Below are 20263 nucleotides of genomic sequence, written 5' to 3' on the forward strand. Positions count from 1 at the left end.
TTTGATAGGGAGGGCATTCAAAATGCTAGAAGCATTTTCTGAAAGTTTTACTACTTCCCTAGGCTTTCGACTAGTGCAAAAGTCCTTAAGGTATTTTTTTAAGGAAGGTGCACACCTATGCATATCTTCTATAGTAACAGTCATGGTGGCTTGTTTGAAGTTTTCTAGCAACCTTCTTTCATAATCATGGACAGGTGTTTTTCTATTTAGAGCAGAGGGGTAAGGAACGTCATGAGTATGGGCGGAAGGTAGAGGCTCCTTCACATAGGAAGGTTCCCCTTCTTCCCTACTTTGCTCGTTTTCCTTTCTTGAATTCTCTGCAGAATTCTAATACGGATCCTAAAGTTCTTTCCCACTTCTCAGTTTTGAGATTTCTAGAACTTCAGGATCTTCCTCATGCATCTCTTCATGAAAGGAATGTTGTACATGATGTAAATTGCATGGATTTATCATGGGTTGAGTAGGGAATCTATTAGATTGACAGTTGGGCTCTAAATTTGTACCTTGAGGTTCAGTAGTTCCAGGCTTTAGACTCTCCAGCAGCTTTCTCATTTGTTCTTGAGATTCCAGCATTTGCCTTGTTTGGAACTCCATCATCACCTGCATCCGCATCTCCATCTCCGCTCTCAATTTCTGGTTCTGCTTCTCTATCATATCTGAAATGACCAGGGTTAATGCAGAAAAATCTGGTTGCGTTTGAGATGGAACCTGGTAAGGTTGCTGAGGTCTTGATTGAAACTGCTGCTTCTGCTGAAATTGGGACTGAAACGGGGCCTTGCTGCCTTGGTTGAAACTCTCTCCATTTTGGAAACTTGCCTTCCTTTGCCCCACCCATGGTTGTTGTTGTTGGTTGAAGGCCTTCACTTCCTCCTCCGTGGACTGGCAAGCTCCATCTTCATGATCTCTGCTGAAACAGAGAGAGAAAATTTTAGCTTTTATGATAAGAGAGTTATTAAGAAAAACATTTCTGAATGTGGAGGTGAGCTCCTCCAATTTCTGATTTGTCTTCTTGAGGCCTGCTTGCAGCTCCACCTCTTTGGCATTGACCTGCACCCCTCCTACCCTTTTTGGCTGCATATTTCTTCCATTCTGGTTTGCTCCAATTTCCTGCAGATCAGTTTCTGCAGCTCTCTCCAAAATGTCAAATACCTCATCTTCATATGCCGTATAAAATATTCCACCTGTGGCTAAATTTACCTTATTTTTCATGAAGTCTGAAAGAGATTCATAAAAAATTTGGGCTAGCTGGCAGTTTTCAATTCCATGATGAGGGCATTTCCTCATCAAGTCATTGAATCTCTCCCAGGCCTCACTAAATGCTTCGCCTTCATGAGGGTGGAAATTATGGATTTCCCTTTTATAGAAATGAGTCTTGGAGAGAGGGTAAAATTTTTGCAGAAATTTTCCCTACATTTCGTCCCAAGAGTGGAAAGTGATTCCTAGATTACGATACCAAGAGAAAGCTTTGTCTTTTAGAGTTAAAGGGAAATATTTTATTTTTAACATCTTTGTAGATAATCTTGGGACGTTTTGGGAAGAACATCGATTATGGAAATCATCTAAAAACTCTAAATGGTTTTGTGCAGAATGTCCATTAAATTCAGGTAAAGACTGTATGAGAGCATTGTCATACCTGAACATTATACCTTCACCTATGTTCAGATTCACATCAGTTTGCCTCAAACATCTTGAGGGTGTTGATCTGTCTCGCATGGTTCTTCTCCTCTCATGTTGTTGACGTCCTTCTTCTGCCATGTTTCTCTGCTCATTTTCCAATTGTGTGACTATAGATTCTGGAGTGGAGTCTCTAGCACGCGCAGAGTCCTCTACATATCTGTCACCAGCTTTGGACCTTGTCACTACCATAGACTTCAGAAGAATGTTAGAAGGACAATAAGCTGAGGATTTTCAAGTCCTGCAGCTTAAGGAGAATGAGTCAACAATAAATGAAAAGAATGAAATTACTATTGTAATACCGTGCTCCCCGGCAACGGGGCCAGTTGATAGGCTCAATTTAAGTGGTTTTTTACTGGTTATTTACGGGTTAGTCGTGTGAGGAATTGAGCTATTCAACACTAAAAGTTAACCTCACAGCCTTAGGGCGAGTAAGGTGTCGATTCACAGGGAGCATATAAGACAATGGCAATTCCGTTCAATTCAGTTTATAATTTTAGACCTCAACATTCAGCTATAACAATCAGCTAAATTATCCTCGAAAAAATCCTGCAGAGTAGTCTCTAAAGAACTCAACTCAGCTGAATCTTCAGTGAAGAGTTTCTTCACTGAATGATTCACTCCATCCCTTTGGGGCAAATACACAAACACCCTACGGGTGTTTATGTGCGCAAGGACCCCTACGCGAGGGTGCGGCCTGCGCGCGGTGCCTACTGCGCACAGGCTGCTGCCTGCGCGCGGTGCCTACTGCGCACAGGCTGCTGCTTGCGCGCGGGCGTGCTCGCTCGCAGCACGGCGCCTGCACACGGCTGCTGCGTGCGAGCGGCGCACCTGCTCGCAGGGCCACGGCTGTGTACGACTATGGCCAGTGGCGGCCTTGGTCGTGCACAGCTCTGCTGCGCGCGGCCTTGGCTGCTGGCAGCCTTGGTCGTGCGCAGCTCTACAGTTGGCAGCTTTGGCTGCGAGCTGCCTTAGCTGCTGGCGGCCTTGGTTGCGGCCTTGGTTGCGGCCTTGGTTGCTGGCGGCTTTGGCTGCAGGCGGCCTTGGCTGCGAGCTGCCTTGGCTGCTGGCGGCCTTGTCTGCAAGCTGCCTTGGCTGCTGATGGCCTTGGCTACGACCTTGGTTGCTTCTGATGGGGTAAATTGTGAACGAGATGTAGTGGAACAACTGATGATTTGAAGAGAGACGAGAAGGAAAATGATTCAAACAAATTGTAAACTAGAAATCAAACTAGAAGAAGAAACAATGTCAGTTGGAATCGTTGGAAGATCACTGGAGTGTTTCTTCCAACCCAACTTAGATTGTCTAATAGGGAGAGTAGTGCACAGTTACTGAAACTTGAGAAATCACTCCGTCCTTGTGTCACGATCCTTGCGGCAAGATGGAGGTCGTCTAGCCCAAGTTATTCCTCAGCTTGGTCCTTCTCTCCAGCTCCAATGCTCATCAGCTTCTGGAGGGTGCAGAACTCTTCTTCTCCAAGCCATATCTTGTTCAAGTGGAAATTTTGGACAACCTAAAATGCACTCTCAAGAGGCTATTTATAGGTTTCTCTCATTTGTGATTCTTGGAGATTTTTTCAGGCTTTTTCTTCCTTATAGTTTTTCTCAGCTCCTCTTGATCAAATGCAGTCCTCTTGGTGCTTGATCCATATCTGAACTCATAAATCCCATAAGTGAGATCTAATTCACTTGATTCAGAGAATCAAGTGGGGTTAGTAAGTGGGAAAATAATGTGCATGAAATATGACTATTATGGATTAAATGTATGTAAATGACACTTTGATGCCCATAGAATCCTTAATAAAAAATTGAGAGTCATCAGCGCTTACCAATTCATGTGCTTGAGCCCGGCCTGCTTGGAGTGTCTGTAGTTGTTAGAGCCTACTCAGGACTCATCCTTGCCCAGCAGCCTCGTCCGTGGACTCCTGCTCAACCCAATTCGTGGTGATTCCTCTGGCATGGCCTATTGATCAGCCCGTGCTCCTGGTGTTGGGAATTCTCTCGACCATTTGACGTTGACGAAGCGTGACCAGGTTCCTTCCTGCTCCTTCCCCTTTTTATTATCAGAATTGTTATTTCCTTTAGTACTGTCTTCCCCTATTAGTTCCGCTTCCGCTATCGTGTCGACATCATTTGGATAGGATAGCTACCTCTATCGAGAGTTAGGATTTTTCTTGAAGTTGAAGACTGGTGACTTCCGTTGGAGGTGAACACCGTCGCGTAGTAAAACGCCTCCACGTCATGCTAGGTCGTGGGTTCTGTGGGTCACATGGAGTCTGCCCTGATCTGTTCGTCTCTCTTAGGATTTACTGTACCCTTGCCCCATCGTCGGACCGCTCTTGTGCTCCTGAGGAATTTCAAACGTGCATTCACCTTAATTCTCGTCACGCTTCACATCTCGCTATGACGTAACACGAGCCGTCGATCCCAGCTGTCTTTGTGTTACATCACTTTCCCTTTTTAGTTTTATTTGTATTTCAAAATTGTAACGAGAGGTTGAACCACATCTCGTGACGGTTCATCCTCTCTCCACGTTTACTTAGCACCTGATAAGCCGAAAATAGGGGTGAAAATTACGCAAATTTTTAGCCCTTGTCGTTGTGAATTTTTGGCTTATACAATAAAATTTATAAAACTCTACTTAATATGTATAGTGATAAGTATGAGTGTCGTCCAAGGGAGGCAAGTAGGAATTTCAATTTGATTTAATTTTTGGTGTTTTAGATCCTAATTAGAGTGAATTTGATCTTCAATGAGGATCAAGTCACCCTAATTATGTGAGAATTTAGAGAGGGGGGTAGGAGAGATGGGAAGATTAGAAGAATTAAGAGCTCTAAATTTCCTTCTTTGATCCTAATAAAAGGATCCAAGAAATCATTTAGAGAGGCTGAAAGAGGGTTCTTAAAATGAGTTGGGTTGATTTTTCAGATTGATAATTCAGAACTAAAATGGGGTAAATTGAGACTTCTAAAAATTAAAACTAAATTTTTTTATAATTTTCTTTTGTAATGCAATTGAATGCCCAGGTAAAATTCCTCAATTTCTCGTCTCAATCCTAATCACGGCTTATACATGCCGCTCAAGCCAAGCGATTTAGAAGTTCAGACTAGAATGGAGATGAAGAAACAAATAACTTAACGTATTTCATTCAAAATGCACAAAAGTTTGAATACAATGAAAGAAAAAAAAATACCAAAACTGTTGATCCAGGCTGGGACTCCTCTGTGTCTTGCAGCTGTGATGAAGCACCCTCCAGAATGAGCTCCCCCTCTCGAAATTCAGCTTTTATACTTAGATTATAGGGTAAAAATCACCATTTTACCCCCGTTTAGTACTTAATATTTATCTATCAATGTAGGCTAGATCTGAATGATCTAATCGTACAGATAGAAAGAGGGGATCAAGACGAACAAATCCATAAAAAAATCATCTCAATCGGACTTCAGGATCAAAAGTTATTAATAAATCAATTTTAAACCAATTTAATCCATTGGATTTAAAATTGATTTATTTATTAGTTTTGTTTATAAACACGCAATGACGTGTCGCTCTCTCATTGGCTGGCACATTTTGAATCCTCCTTTTTGCAGAAAAGTCCTTAAAAAGCCTGGAATTGCTTTTGGACGCCGCCCAAAAGTAATTGCGTATATCCCCCTAGCGCACTCTCTCTCCTCCGATTTCTCCTAAAACATTAAAAATATATATTAAAAATTGCAATAAAACCCTGAATGATTTTAAATAGGATCTTTATGCCTGCCGTGGCGATCGAGAGCTGTTTTCAGGGTCTTTTTGCAACGAAACGTAGCAAAAAGGCCCCGAAAAGTCTAGAAATTGCATAAATACATATTTTTCTCCTATAAATATGCCCTTTTTTCATAGAATAAATGCATTTCTTCTTGAAATAAATCCCAAAAAATTCCTAAAAATTCGTAAAAAAATCTAGAAAATTCTTGAAAATTCCCTGATTAATTCCCATGTTGATAAATGTCGAAATAAACTTTTTAATGTGCCATTTTCATCCAAAAATAATTATTTCCAGCTTCAATAAATCCTTAAAAATTCATATAATTAACAGAAAATTAGGGAAAAATCAGAAATTACTTGGAACATAAATTGTCTTGGATTGAGACATTAAATTTACTAGTTACTTCTGGAAAACGTTGTGGGTCCTTGTGGGCACACAACATAAATTTTCGTCGGCATACCATCCTCACACGGATGGGCAGATGATGACTCTCAATATGTCATCAAATATTAAGAGTTTGTTGAGCATAAAAGCATCAATTGCATCCACTTAATCCATATTGGTTATCGTTCATATGCATTATTTTCCAACTAACTAACCCTACTTGATTCTTTGAATCAAGTGGATTAGAACTCACGTGTTTGATTAATAAGTTCAGATATGGATTAGGCATTCAAAGAGAAATGAAGTTGATCAAGAGGAGCTGGCGAAAATCAAGAAGAAGAAAAGCCCTAATTTCTCCATTAAGCATGTTTAAGAGAAACCTATAAATAGCCTCTTAAGGGCTCATTGTAGGTTGTCCACAATTTCTCTCTAAGGAGGCTAGGGCTTGGAGAAGAAGGATTTCTACGGACCCTCTAAGAGCTGTTGAGCATTGGAGCTGGGAGAGAGACAAGCTGAGGCATAGCCAGGCCAAGAAGATCATCTCCTTGCCGGAAGGGCGTGACACAAGGAGGTGTGATTGTTCTGGTCTCAGTGTTTTTTCCTCTCCTCCCTTCTAAGACAATCAGGGGTTAGGCTGGAGATCATATTTTGTGTTTTCAGCATTCTCCAACGACAGTTGTTCATCTATCTACTCTTGAATTTGAGTTTTACAGTAGATTGAATTGTTCTTCCTTTTGCCTTCCAAAAAACCCTGTTGTTCTTCATTGTCCAGGTGAAGTCACCTCTGGTAGTAGCTTCCAGGCAGCCAGCAACCAAGGCAACCACCGAGGTTGCCAGCAGCCCCAGTCGCAGCTACCTAAGGGGTGGGCGGCCTAGGCTGCTAGCAGCCAAGACAGCCAGCGACCAAGTCTACAGCCTCGGTCGCCAGCAGTCTAGGCAGCCAGCAGCTTGCGCTGCCAGCAGCCCAAGTTGCAGGCAGCCAAGGCCGCCAGTAGCTGACGCTGCCAGCAACCCAAGCCGTCGGCAACCCAAGCCGCCGGCAACCAAAGCTGCCAACAGCGTGAGCTGCAGGCAGCCAAGGTCGCCAGTAGCTCACACCACAGGCAACCTAGGCCGCCAGCAACGCGAGCTGCAGGCAGGCACGACTGCCAGCTGCTCAACTGCCAACAGCGCACGCTGTTGGCAGCCAAGGCCGCCAGTAGCTCACACTGCTAGCAGCCCACGCCGCTAGCAGCTAGAGCCACCGGCCGCCCAGGCTGCCAAGGTGACTGATTGGCACCCCTACGCGCAAGCAGCGGTCCGCGAGCGGGGTGTTTGCTCAATTGCCCTACAGAGCATAAGCAAACCGTCAGCAAAGAAATTCTCTGCTGACGGTTCTGCTCAGTTGAGTTTTACCAAGATAGATCTGTAGAACCTAACTGAAGATAATCTAACTGAAGATTTGATTGAACCAATACTTTTGAAGAAATCTCTGTAGCTTATACTAAAGAATTTTTAACAGAGTTTGATATTTGGAAATAGAAAACTGAACATACAGATTGAACTGAAAAGAACTACTACCATTTTACCTGCTCCCTGTGGATCGACACCCCACTTGCCCTAAGGCTGTGAGGTTCTAATTTTTGTTGTACAAGCTCTATCTTCACACGATTTAACTGATAAATAACCAGTAAAAACACCCCAAAACTGAGCTTATCAGTAGACCGAGGTTGTTAATCGCAGCCTTGGCAATCTTCTGAGATCTTTGTTGGCGATAACGTAGCCGCATGGGATCAAGTCCTTCCTCGAGCGTAATTTGCCTTTAATTAATCGGTTAATCGTACCACGGGCAAGGCGCCGTTCGAGATTATCTACGGTCAACTACCATGTCGACCCATTGACCTCATGCCATTAGATGAAAAACATAGAAACTCAGATAATGCATTAGAATTTGCTCAACACATTAAGAACATGCATGATAGCATACACTCACACATTGCATCCATGAATGAGCAATACAAGGCGTCCGCATATAAGAGTCATAGACCTATGTCGTTCTTAGAGGGAGAATTAGTCCTAGTCAGATTGACGCCTTAGGGGTTCTCTCCTGGGGTCGCTACGAAGCTCCATGCTCGTAGCGCCGGGCCTTTCCCGATAGCCCAAAAGATCAACGTTGTGAGCATCCCGCCAATTTGGGGGATTAGTTCGATGTTTAACGTCAGTGATCTATCCCGATACCATCCTTCGCCACCGATCATCGAGCCTCACAGCCATTGGAGCCTAAGTAGAGCAGAGAGTGAGTGTCAACCCGTCCCTTCTCTATTTCCCCTCCTTGTACGGCAAGACGAGATAGGAATGATACCGTAGGAGGTAGTTCACGCTGAGGGGGAGATAATCGGTCACACTTTCTTAGTCCACTGGCAGGGGCCGGCATCATCCGACAACACGTGGACCTCCGAGGAGGATCTTCGCCGACTCCGACCGGACCTGGTTCCACCACTTGAGGATATCACAGAGCTTTGCTGTCTGGAGTCGAGCTCCTCCACCCCGGGGGGATAATGGAGGACCATCCTGGAGATGGAACAACGGGACGTCATTAGCCATGCCGAGCAGCTCGCATCGACGCTCGCCACCTGGGGTTCAAGTACCCCGCGTAAGCATCTCTATCTTCCCTTGTGTTTGTTTATGTTTTGCTTGTGTCTATGGATTTCATGGTCTGGGCCTATTTTGGGTCTCGCCTTCGTCTTTTACTTTTTAAATTTTGGTTCTATTTTCAAATTGTAAGGAGAGGCTGAACCACGCCTTGCAACGGTTGGTCCTCTCCCCACATTCACTTGGCACCTATCCTCACTATATAAGGGGATAGCATGTGCAAGGAATATTTGAGTCATTTGTTGAAATAAATTTTGTCAACTCTTGTCTCCACCCTATCGTAGCTAGATTGTAGAGAGGAGTTGCTGCCCTCACCCACGTTGAGATCACTCCGTGGAGTAGAGCCCGCATGCATTCACGTCTTCGTCGAGATTTCTCCAAAGAAGCTAAAAGATTCAAGAAGTCATCCATGCCAGGGCTACCTGATCCTTCGTCGAGATCACTCTAGAGGAGCCAGCAGTTCATAGATCGTCGCCTGCTTGCCTCACCCCAAGGGTACTCCGAATTCTACCAAGGGAATTTTCAAGAATCTCCAAGCAACTCCAATTCTTGGACATTTCTTGGTCGGTTCTCACTCAAGAAGGCCCATCTTGGGTTTAAGATTCATCCGCTGTCACCAGCCCTGCCATCGTCGCCGTCCACCACCGCCGGCCACCATCCCACCCGAGTCCTTGCGCCAGCACACCGCTCCCCGCCGAGCCCGCACGCATCGGCGATTGCAGGTCATCCACGCGTGCGTGAGTCCCGCCCCGTGGCACCCGCTCACCCCAAGTTCATCCTCGCGCTATACCTCAGTTCGACCCCACGTCGAGCACCGTCCTACGATGCTCTCGTGCATTCCCGTGCGCCACGCGCACGCCGTGCCAACAGCCCACAACTACCACGGGTACTTGCCACGCCCGGCCGGTCTTCGTGCACCCAGCGCCTGCCGCAGCCCTGCGCTCAACCGTGAAGGTGTGCCGCATCCTGGCGCGCATCCACGTCTCTATGCCGCGCTCCCGTGCCATCGCGCCGTGCGCCCGCTCTTGTGCCAGTGCACCGCGCGCCGGCGCCCCCGCTCCTGCTTCCGCGCTCTCGACTGTTCCTCCATCTTCACCAACCTTCAACATCACGTCCGCTTGATCAGCCTATCCGCTCGTCGCCGACCGACCTACATTAGTGATGTACGTGACAACGCCGTTGACTATCGATTCATCATGTACCTCTGGTTTCCCCTCCAAATTACCAGCATTATTACTTTCTTCAGTCTCATCTTCCCCTATCTCGTCCGCTGCCCTATTACGTTAAGCTTACTAATAGGATTGACACCATCGTCAAGAGATAGGATTTTGTTGTGGTAAAGGATACTTACCGACTTAGACAAAGAACTCTACCTGGGCCATCAAACGCCCCTCTCTTCGTAGTCGTCTAGTGGGTAACTAGGGTCATTGGGAGTTTCATCTTGAATCAATATCTTCCCCTGGATCACATGGGATTTACGTCTTTAACTGTCGACGCCGTTATTGCTCATTCCTCGTTTTCTCAATTGGAACAGATTCATATAAATAATGAACTCGCCCATCGAACTCCTGTGACGTAATACGAGCCGACCGATCCCGGCAGGTCATATTACATCACGCAGTCCCAGCATCGATAGCACCAGCCGTGAGTGTTCAGCCTGCTTGGAAGGCCAAGATGACGGTACGCACGCCCAGATTCAAATATCCCAGGTAACCGACCCCTTATCGTCAACTTTATAATCTGTGTTTTGTTCTTTACTTTTGTCCTGGTATTCGTCGTTCGTCGTTTTCCTACGAGAAATGATCATGTATTAGGGGGGAGGTTCATCCTTATAAGGATCTCCCCCCCCATTCTATCTATATATATGTCTCTCTCTATATCTTTTATATCACTATCTCTATCTTTATCTCTATCTCGATCTTTATCTCTATCTCTTTCTCTATCTCTTTCTCTATCTCTATCTCTATCTATATTTCTATCTCGATCTTTATCTCTATCTCTTTCTCTATCTCTATCTCTATCTATATCTCTATCTCGATCTTTATCTCTATCTCTTTCTCTATCTCTATCTCTACCACTGATAACACCCTAATTTCGGTCTTTATTTCATGTTATTAGCATGATTTATGCATTTAAAAGGCTTAAAATTGGGTTGTTATCATATATTTACACGAAAATAATGCTTCCAAGTAATTTCTGATTTTTCCCTAATTTTCTGTTAATTATATGAATTTGTAAGGATTTATTGAAGCTCGAAATAATTATTTTTGGATTAAAATGGCACATTAAAAAGTTTATTTCGACATTTATCTACATGGGAATTAATCAGGGAATTTTCTAGAATTTTTTACGAATTTTTAGGAATTTTCTGGGATTTATTTCAAGAACAAATGCATTTATTCTATTAAAAGAGGGCATATTTATAAGAGAAAACAATGTATTTATGCAATTTCTAGACTTTTCGGGGCCTTTTTGCAACATTTCGTTGCAAAAAGACCCTGAAAACAGCTCTCAATCGCCACGGCAGGCGTAAAGATCCAATTTAAAATCATTCAGAGTTTATTTGCAATTGCATTATTAATTTTAGAGAAAATCGGAGGAGAGAGAGTGCCGAAAGGGCATATACACGAATATTTTTGGGCGGCGTTCGTTTACAATTGCTTGTTTTATTAAGGGCTTTCTTGAAAAAAAACGCAAAGAGCCTCCTGCCTTGTCGACGTGGCGCAACTTTAGCCGTTGGATAAAAATCCAACGGCGATCGCACATGTGTATGTGGTAGGAGGTAAGTTCACCGCCCGTGCGGCGCATACAATGCGCATGCACGGGCGGTGATGTGGCGACACACAAGTAGGCAAAGGAACGAAAAAACACACGTGTGCGTGCGTATCAAAACGTACGCAAAATGCGCACTAACAAAAATTTAATTGTTTTTTTACTCTCTCGTCAGGGGTACGTGGCGCGATGAGAGAGTGCCCGCAAAAGGAGTTGAAACACCCCAGCCAATGGGAAGTCGACACGTCATTGCGTGTATTAATAAATAAATCAATTTTAAATCCAATGGACTAAATTGGTTTAAAATTGATTTATTAATTGCTTTTGATCCTGATGTCTGATTAAGATGATTTTTTTATGGATTTGCTCGTCTTGATCCCCTCTTTCTATCTGTATGGTTGGATCATTCAGATCTATCCTACATTGATAGATAAAAATTAATTACTAAACGGGGGTAAAATGGTGATTTTCACCATGTGACCTAGGTATAAAAGCTGAATTTCGAGAGGAGGGGCTCATTCTGGAGGGTGCTTCATCACAGCTGCAAGACATAGAGGAGTCCCAGCCTGGATCAACAGTTTTGGTATTTTTTTCTTTCATTGTATTCAAACTTTTGTGCATTTTGAATGAAATAGGTTAAGTTGTTTGTTTTTTCATCTCCATTCTAGTCTGAACTTCTAAATCGCTTGGCTTGAGCGGCATGTACAAGCCCTGATTAGGATTGAGAGGAGAAATTGAGAAATTTTACCTGGGCATTCAATTGCATTACAAAAAAAACCTGGAGAGATGCTGAGTCTGACGTGTATTATCACTCGCCTCTCTCGCTCACCTACGCCTAACCCGAGCGCGGTGGAGGCAATCGAAAGCGTACTGAAAGAAATAAGAGACGAAGGCGGAGTGGCATACCTCGTCGTCGTCGCGGCCTTGTCGGGATGAGTCACATGGGAGTCCTGGGCGGTGCAGGCCAAAGGACGTCCCGAAAACCTTGCGGATACGACGGCGATGATGTGCGGGTTCTTGCGATGACGAGATCGATGGCGGCGGGTGCCGCACGCTAAAGGGCAAGGCACGGCACGCGAGAGCGTGCGAGCGGTCCGGAGGGAGGGGGGGACAGCCATGCAGATGCAGGATACTCGTTCCCACGACAACCGTAACGCGCAGAATCTTTGGGAAAGCTTGCCACCTACCCTTAAAGTTAGAACACAAGGCACTATGGGCAGTTAGGAAACTTAACCTAGCTTTAGATCAAGCCACCAAACAAAGATTTCTTCAATTGCATGAGCTTGAGGAACTCTGGAATGAGACCTACGAGAATTGAAAGATCTATAAAGCCAAAATGAAAACATTTCATGATAAGAGCCTGAGGAGAAGGATATTTGTAGAGAATCAAAAGTCTGGCTTTACAATTCGAGGTTGAAATTATTTCCGGGCAAGTTGAAAACTAGGTGGGATGGCCCCTTTATAGTAAAACAAGTCTTTGAAAATGGAGCAATCACGATTCTCGACCCTCAATCTCTAAAACACTTTGCTGTCAATGGACAAAGACTTAAGCCGTATTTACAGGATGAATACTTGCATGGACCCATGAATATCTCTCTAAAAAAAATCTCCTAATGATAGTAGCATGATCTGAACGGTAGTTTTGTTTTGTTTTCTAGCTTTATTTCTCTTGCCTTTTATTTCATTTTTGTTTTCTTCGTCATGTTGCAGCCTAGTCTATCCAAGCCGCCTACACCACACGATATACAAGTCAGGTCGCCAATCGCAGCTCTCCATTCCTTGGTTTTGTCTCTCGTTCCCCTTACTCCAGTTTGCTTCCCGTCATGTAGGAACATGCCATTTATATGGAGGGGGGGGATCAAGTCTCATAAAAAGACTGTTTCTGTCATCTATCAAAAAAAAATTCTTTTTTGCATGCACCAAACCATGGATATTTGATGATCTTAGGAGATATCCAAGCAATGATAGACATGACATTAGCGTTCTTTTTAAGGGTAATTGGATTTAAAAGACTGGCCAGCTAAGGATACCCAAGGTGAAACAAGCCTAGCTAGGTGCACAGATGATCCATACTAGCTGAAATCCACAACTCTTATCATCATATTTCTTTCATCTTGTCACCCACCTTAGGTTGAGTTAACACTTACATGCATGAAACCTTTAGCTTTAGTGGAGAGTAGGGCTAGTGTTGGCTCAACGGCATTATTATTTATTGATGTGAGTGAAGCTCCCTGAACCAAGAGGGATACAAAACCTCTTCAGGGGAATAAGCTGCTGATCTACTAAGGACAGCACATGGGTAGTGGATAAGCGCCATTAAATGCAAAGTAAAGAAGCTGCAGCAAGCACTACAAGCTTAAAGCTTACACCGTAGAAATCAAGTTGATTGTCATCAAATATGACCAACATGCAGCAAATGTAATTGAAAAAAAAAGGTGGAAAAGCTGTCTCCCATGTGTTTGAGCCGATGTTATTATAGCCATTAGTATTGAGCCAGCATTAGCACCGCTCTCTACGCCCTGTTCAGTAGTGCACTTGGGGTGTTAACTCGACCTTATCTCATATGATATGTACTTACTATATGTAATCCATCGATCAGAAGTGCACTTAGTTGCGGTTGAAGGCTGAAATAGATCCTCAGAAATCTCCCTAAGTTGGCTAAGCTTAATTGACAAAGACATTCCCTGACGAGAACACGAATCAAAACTATCAAAAACAAGGAATCCACTAGTGATCATCATTTATTCTCACTCGTATTTCATTACTAAGGGACTAGTAATGATCTAAGTTGGGGGGTGTTTGATGACTCTCAATATCTCATAAATCACTAAGGATTTTCTGAGCATCAAAGTGTCATTTGCATACATTTAATCCATATTGGTCATATTTCATGTACATTATTTTCCTACTTACTAACCCCACTTGATTATCTGAATTAAGTGGATTAGATCTCACTTGTTGGATTAATGAGTTCAGATATGGATCAAACACCAAGAGGAGTGCACTTGACCAACAGGAGCTGGCGATAAATCAGAAGGAAGAAAAGCTCTAAAAATCTCCAAGAAGTAAAAATTAGAGAAACCTATAAATAGCCTCTTGAGAGAGCATTTTAGATTGTCCAGAATTTCCACCTGAACTGGCTAGGGCTTGGAGAAGAAGAGTTCTGCACCCTCCAAGAGCTGATGAGCATTGGAGATGGAGAGAAGGAGCAAGCTGAGGAGTAATTTGGGCTAGACGACCTCCACCTCGCCGCAAGGATTGTGACACTAGGTTGGAGTGATTTCCCAAGTTTCAGTCTGTGTAATTCTCTCTAACAGACAATCTAGGTTGGGTTGGAAGATACACACCAGTGTTCTTTCAATGATTCTAACTAATATTGCTCTTATTTTAGTTTAATTATAAGTTCATTGTCTTGTTCAAATCGTTTTTCTTCTCGTTTTCCTGAAATCTACCGTTCTTCAGTGACAATCACTCTTGAAGTTCTCCCCTATAGCAGCTAAGGCCGCCAGCAGCCAGGGCAGCCAATAGCCAAGGTCGCAGCCAAGGCCACCAGTAGCCAAAGCCGCCACTAGCCAAGGCCACAGCCAAAGCCGCCAGCAGCCAAGGCCGCCAGCCACCAAGGCAGCTTGCAGCCAAGGCCGCCAACAGCCAAGGCCGCCAACAGCCAAGGCCGCAAGCAGTAGAGCTGCGCAGGACCAAGGCTGCCAGTAGCCATAGTCGCGCACAGTCGACTATGGCTGCCAGCAGCCAGGGCCGTGTGCAATAGAGCTGTGGACAACCTAGGCCGCCAACGGCCATAGTCGTGCATAGACGCCGCGCTGCGAGCAGGCGCACCGCTCACAAGCAACAGCCGTGCGCAGACAACGCACTGTGAGCGAGCACGCCTGTGCTCAGGCAGCAGCCCATGCGCAGTAGGGCGCGCCCTCGCGCAGGCCCGCTCGTGCGTAGGAACACCCTCAGGGTGTTTGTGCATTTGCCCCTAAGGGCAGGAGTGAATCATTCAATGAAGAAATTCTTCACTGAAGATTCTGCTGAATTTAGTTTGTTTAAGACTACTGTAGGATTTTACTGAGGAGAATTTATATGATTGTTAAAAATGAATATTAAGATCTAAAATTAAAAACTGAATTGAAAAGAATTGCTATTGTCTTATCTGCTCCCTGTGGATCAATACCTTACTCGCCCTTAGGCTGTGAGGTTAAAAAATAGTGTTGCATAGCTCAAATCCTCACATGATTAACCAGTCAATAACCAGTAAAATTACCCATAATTTGAGCCTATCAGCGTCGGCAAGAGCCACCCGGAGAGGTCGAACACGTCCCCTGGCAGTGTCCTCGCGATGGTCCCCCATCAGATATAGACATAGATAGAGATAGAGATAGAGATAAAGATAAAGATAGAAATAAACTTAGATATCGAGATAGAGATAGAGTTAGAGACAAAGATAGAGATAGAGATAGAGATGAAGAGAGAGATAGAAATAGAGATAAAGATAGAGATCGAGATAGAGATAGAGATAGCGCTGGAGATAGAGATAGATAGGAGGATAGAGATAGAGAAAGAGCTAGAAATAGAGAAAGAGATAAATATTGAGATAAAGATAGAGATTGAGATATAGATAGATATAAAGATAGAGATAGAGATAGAGATAGAGATAGAGATAGAGCGAGAGACAGAGATAGAGATAGAGATTGAGATATATATAGAGATAGAGATAGGGATAGAGATGGAGAAAGAGACAGGGATAGAGATAGAGATTGAGATATATATAGAGATAGTGATAGAGATAGAGATAGAGAAAGAGACAAGGATAGAGATAGATATAAATATTAATATAGAGATACAGATAGAGATAGAGATAGAGATACAGATACAGATACAGATAAAGATAGAGATAGAGATAGAGATAGAGATAGAAATAGAGATAGAGATAGAGATAGAGATAGAGATATAGATTGAGATTGAAATAGAGATAGATATAGAGATAGAAATAGAGATAGAAACAGAGACATAGATAGAGAGAGAGATAAAGATAGAGATAGAGATATAAAATAGATAGAGATAGAGTTAGAGTAAGAGATGAAGATAGAGATAGAGATAGAGACAGAGATAGAGATAGAAATAGAGATAGACATAGAGATAGAGAAGGGATAGAGAAAGAGATAGAAATAGAGGGTGAGATAGAGATAGAGATAGAGATAGAAATAGACTTAGAGATAGAGATAGAGATAGAGATAGAGATAGAGATAAAGATAGAGATAGCGAAAGACATAGAGATAAAGGTAGAGGTAAAGATTGATATATAGATTGAGATACAGATAAAGGTAGAGATAAAGATAGAGATAGAGATAGAGATAGAGGTAGAGATAGAGATAGAGATGGACATAGAGATAGATGTAGAGATAGAGATAGAGATGGAGATAGAGATAGAGATAGAGATAGTGAAAAAGATAGAGATAGAGATAGAGATAGAGATAGAGATGGAGAAACAGGTCAAAATTGTGGTAGAGATAGAGGTAGAGGTAGAGATAGAGATAGAGATAGAGATTGAGATAGATATATAGATAGAGATAGAGATAGAGAGAGTGATAGAGATAGAGATAGATGTAGAGATGGAGATAGAGCTAGAGATAGACATAGAGCTAAAGATAGAGACAGAGATGGAGATTGGTATAGAGATAGATATAGAAATAAAGACAAATATTGAGATAGAAATAAGTATAGAGATAGAGATAGAGATATAGATATAGATAGAGATAGAGATAGAGATAGAGTTATAGATAAAGATAGAGATAGAGATGGAAATAGATATAGAGATACTGATTATGATATAAAGATCGAGATAAAAATTGAGTTTGAGAAAGATATAGAGATAGAGAGAGACAGAGACATATAAAGCTGGAGGTAGAGATAGCGCTAGAGATAGAGATAGCGATAGATATAATAATAAAGATAGAGATAGAGATAGAGATAGAGATAGAAATAGGGATAGAGATAAAGATAGAGATAGAGATTAAAATAGAGATAGGGATAGATAGAAAGATAGAGATAGAGATAGAGATAGAAATAGGGATAGAGATAAAGATAGAAATAGAGATTAAAATAGAGATAGGGATAGATAGAAAGATAGAGATAAATATATCGATAGAGATAGATATATAGATAGAGATAGATATAGAGATAGAGTTTGAGATACAGATAGAAATAGAGATAGCGATAGAGATAGAGATATAAAAAGAGATAGAGACAGTGATATACATAAAAAACATATAGAGATAGAGATAGAGATAGAAATAAAGATAGAGATAGAGACAACTATAGAGATTAAGATAGAGACAGATATAGAGATAGACATAGATATACAGATAGCGATAGAGATGGAGGTAAAAAAAGAGATAGAGATAGAGTAAGAGATAGAGATATAGTAAGAGATAGAGACAGAGCTACAGACAGGGATAGAGATGAAGATAGAAATATAAATAATGATAGAGATAGAAATAGAGATAGAGATAGAGTTAGACATAGAGATAGAGTTAGAAATAAAGATAGCAAGAGAGGTAGAGATAGAGTTAGAGATAGAGAAAAGGACTGAGAAGGAAGTACATATACAGATAAAGATCATGATAGAGATAGAGATAAACATAGAGATACAGATAGAGGTAGAGATAGAGACAGAGATAGAGATACAGATAGAGATAGAGATATAGATAGATATATAGATAGAGATAGACATAGAGACAGAGATAGAGAGAGAGATAGAGACAGAGATATAGATCGAGATAGAAACAGAGATAGAGATAGAGATAGAAATAGAGATAGAGATAGAGATAGAAATAGAGATTAAGATGTAGATAGAGATAAAGATAGAGATAGAGACAGAGTTACATATAGAGATAAAGATAGAGAAAGAGAAAGAGAAAGAGAAAGAGAAAAAAATAGAAATAGATAAAAACATAGCAATAGCGAGAGAGATAGAGATAGTGATAGAGATAGATATAGAGAAAGGGATAGAGATAAAAATAGAGTTAGAGATAGAAATAGAGAAAGAAGTAGCGATAGAGATACTGATGCGAAACGCTGACGGCCGGGATCGAACGGCGCGTTTCACGTCACAAGAATAGATGATGATATGATATAAATCAGTATAAGAGATAAAAGGTATATGAATGAGCAGGTAGGAATCAGGAGATAAGAACGATAATCGTGACGGACTCCCAGCGTGAATGATCGGCTGATCAAACTCCCAATGACCCTCAGGTTCACTAGTCGTCTAGTCAAGAGGGGCGTCTGACGGCCCTGGTAAGTTCGGAATTTAAAGATCGAGTGACAAACCGTTTACCTCAAGAAATAGGTCCTACTCTCGTCAACAGTAGCTATTCCTATTCCGACGTCATTTGAAGAATGGCGGCAGAGGACGCGATAGCGGACGACGGCACTGGAACAGGCAATAATACTGGTTAAGGATGGAGAGGAGACGAGCTGACCTGATGAGCACTTAGTCGTTGGCGTCTTCAAATTATGGCGTAGCGACGTGCTCCCGGGTGGGATATGGTCTGCGGCGTCGGCGGCGCTTAGTGCACGGCAGCGAAGGGAGTCGAGAGACGATCCAAGGTGGCGGCCAAGAACGATGGGCCACCGGCGTCGTGGCTACGGGGATTCGCAACCCCGAGGGGGACGGAGGAGCGCAGTGCTGGGGACTTTGGCGGCGCGGTCGTGGGGCCATGGCGCGGGCGTGGCTCTGCGGCTGCTGCGGGCTGCGGGAGCTGACGCCACGACGCAGTCACGGGCTGCGATGGAGTCCTCGCGGTGATACCGCGGTGCCACGGCGCGGCGCGGCCTTACAGGGGAAGTGCGGGACCGCGGCGCGGCGTGGTTCGGCAGTGCGTCGCGGGCAGCGACTTGCGGAGCACGACTGCGGGGCCGCGGCGCGCGGCGCATCTGGCGTGGGATCCACGGGCTGGCAGAGCTGGAGATGTCGAGCGGGATCGAAGGAGGCTGGGCGATGAGGGTTCAAGGCGATGGTCGGACGGGGGGGGGGGGGAAAGGAAAGGCGAGCAAGAAGATGGGGGGTCAAGAAGGGGCGAGCAAGAAGAGGGGGGGGAGGGGGGCGTGGAAGAAGATGGGGAAGGGGGTGGAGGGGTGGAATGACGGGTTGTGGAGGTCAAGAAATGGATGTTGAACGTTCAAGAAGATGGGGAAGGGGGTGGAGGGGTGGAATGACGGGTTGTGGAGGTCAAGAAATGGATGTTGAACGTTCAAGAAGACGAGGGGGTGAGGGTGAGTGAGTAGGAGGGCCAAGAAATGGGGTAGAAGACGGTCGGGCGAAGGGATGAGAAAGATGATGGTGGAGGAGAGAACCAAGAACCTTGGTGGAGAGGAATCTTGGTGGGTCGCGGGCGATCCTCCGCGGTGGAGGCAGGTGTCCCGATGCAGCGCAGCGCCGTCGCCGTCTCAAACCTTGAGGGCGCCCAGAGTGATCTCGATGGGAGCTCTCTCTCGATTCTTGATCACGACAGCTTCTTGAAAAACCTTTAACGTACCGGAGTAATCTTGACGGCACGGTTGAGCACGTCACGCCCGGAGTGATCTCGACGGACAAGACGTGGGCTCTACTCTTCGGAGTGGTCTCGACGAAGAGATGGGGCTAGCCAAACCCCCCTACGCTACGACTACGATAAGGGGATGATTCTTGAAACAATTTCAATTCAAAAACTTCCAAGTAGTCCCTTGGGCATGCCCTCCCCTTATATAGGGAGGAGGGGTGCCAAGGAGACGTGGGGAGAGGTTGAACCGTCATGAGACGTGGTTCGACCTCTCCTTACAAATTCAAAATACAATCTTAAAATAAAAGAAAAGACGAGGATGGGCCCTACGATATTGGCCCAATCCCATAATTCGAAATGAAAAGAAATACACATAAGAAAAGCGTAAATTGTTCGAACCTACCCGGAGTACTTAAACCCCGGGTTGCGGACGTCGGCACGAGCTGTCCGACGTGGCTGTTGGCGTGTCATCGTCGGTCGTCCGGCAAGTGTCGTTGTCATCGTCAGGCTGTCGT

General features: G+C 43.9%; 1 pseudogene; it reads left to right on the top strand.

Moving 5' to 3' along the window:
- Positions 1–1258: 1258 nt before the first annotated feature.
- On the top strand, positions 1259–1337 carry LOC144705071 (small nucleolar RNA R71; annotated as a pseudogene).
- Positions 1338–20263: the final 18926 nt, after the last annotated feature.

This window comes from Wolffia australiana, chromosome 6 (assembly GCF_029677425.1).
Source record: "Wolffia australiana isolate 7733 chromosome 6, ASM2967742v1".
NCBI lineage: Eukaryota > Viridiplantae > Streptophyta > Magnoliopsida > Alismatales > Araceae > Wolffia > Wolffia australiana.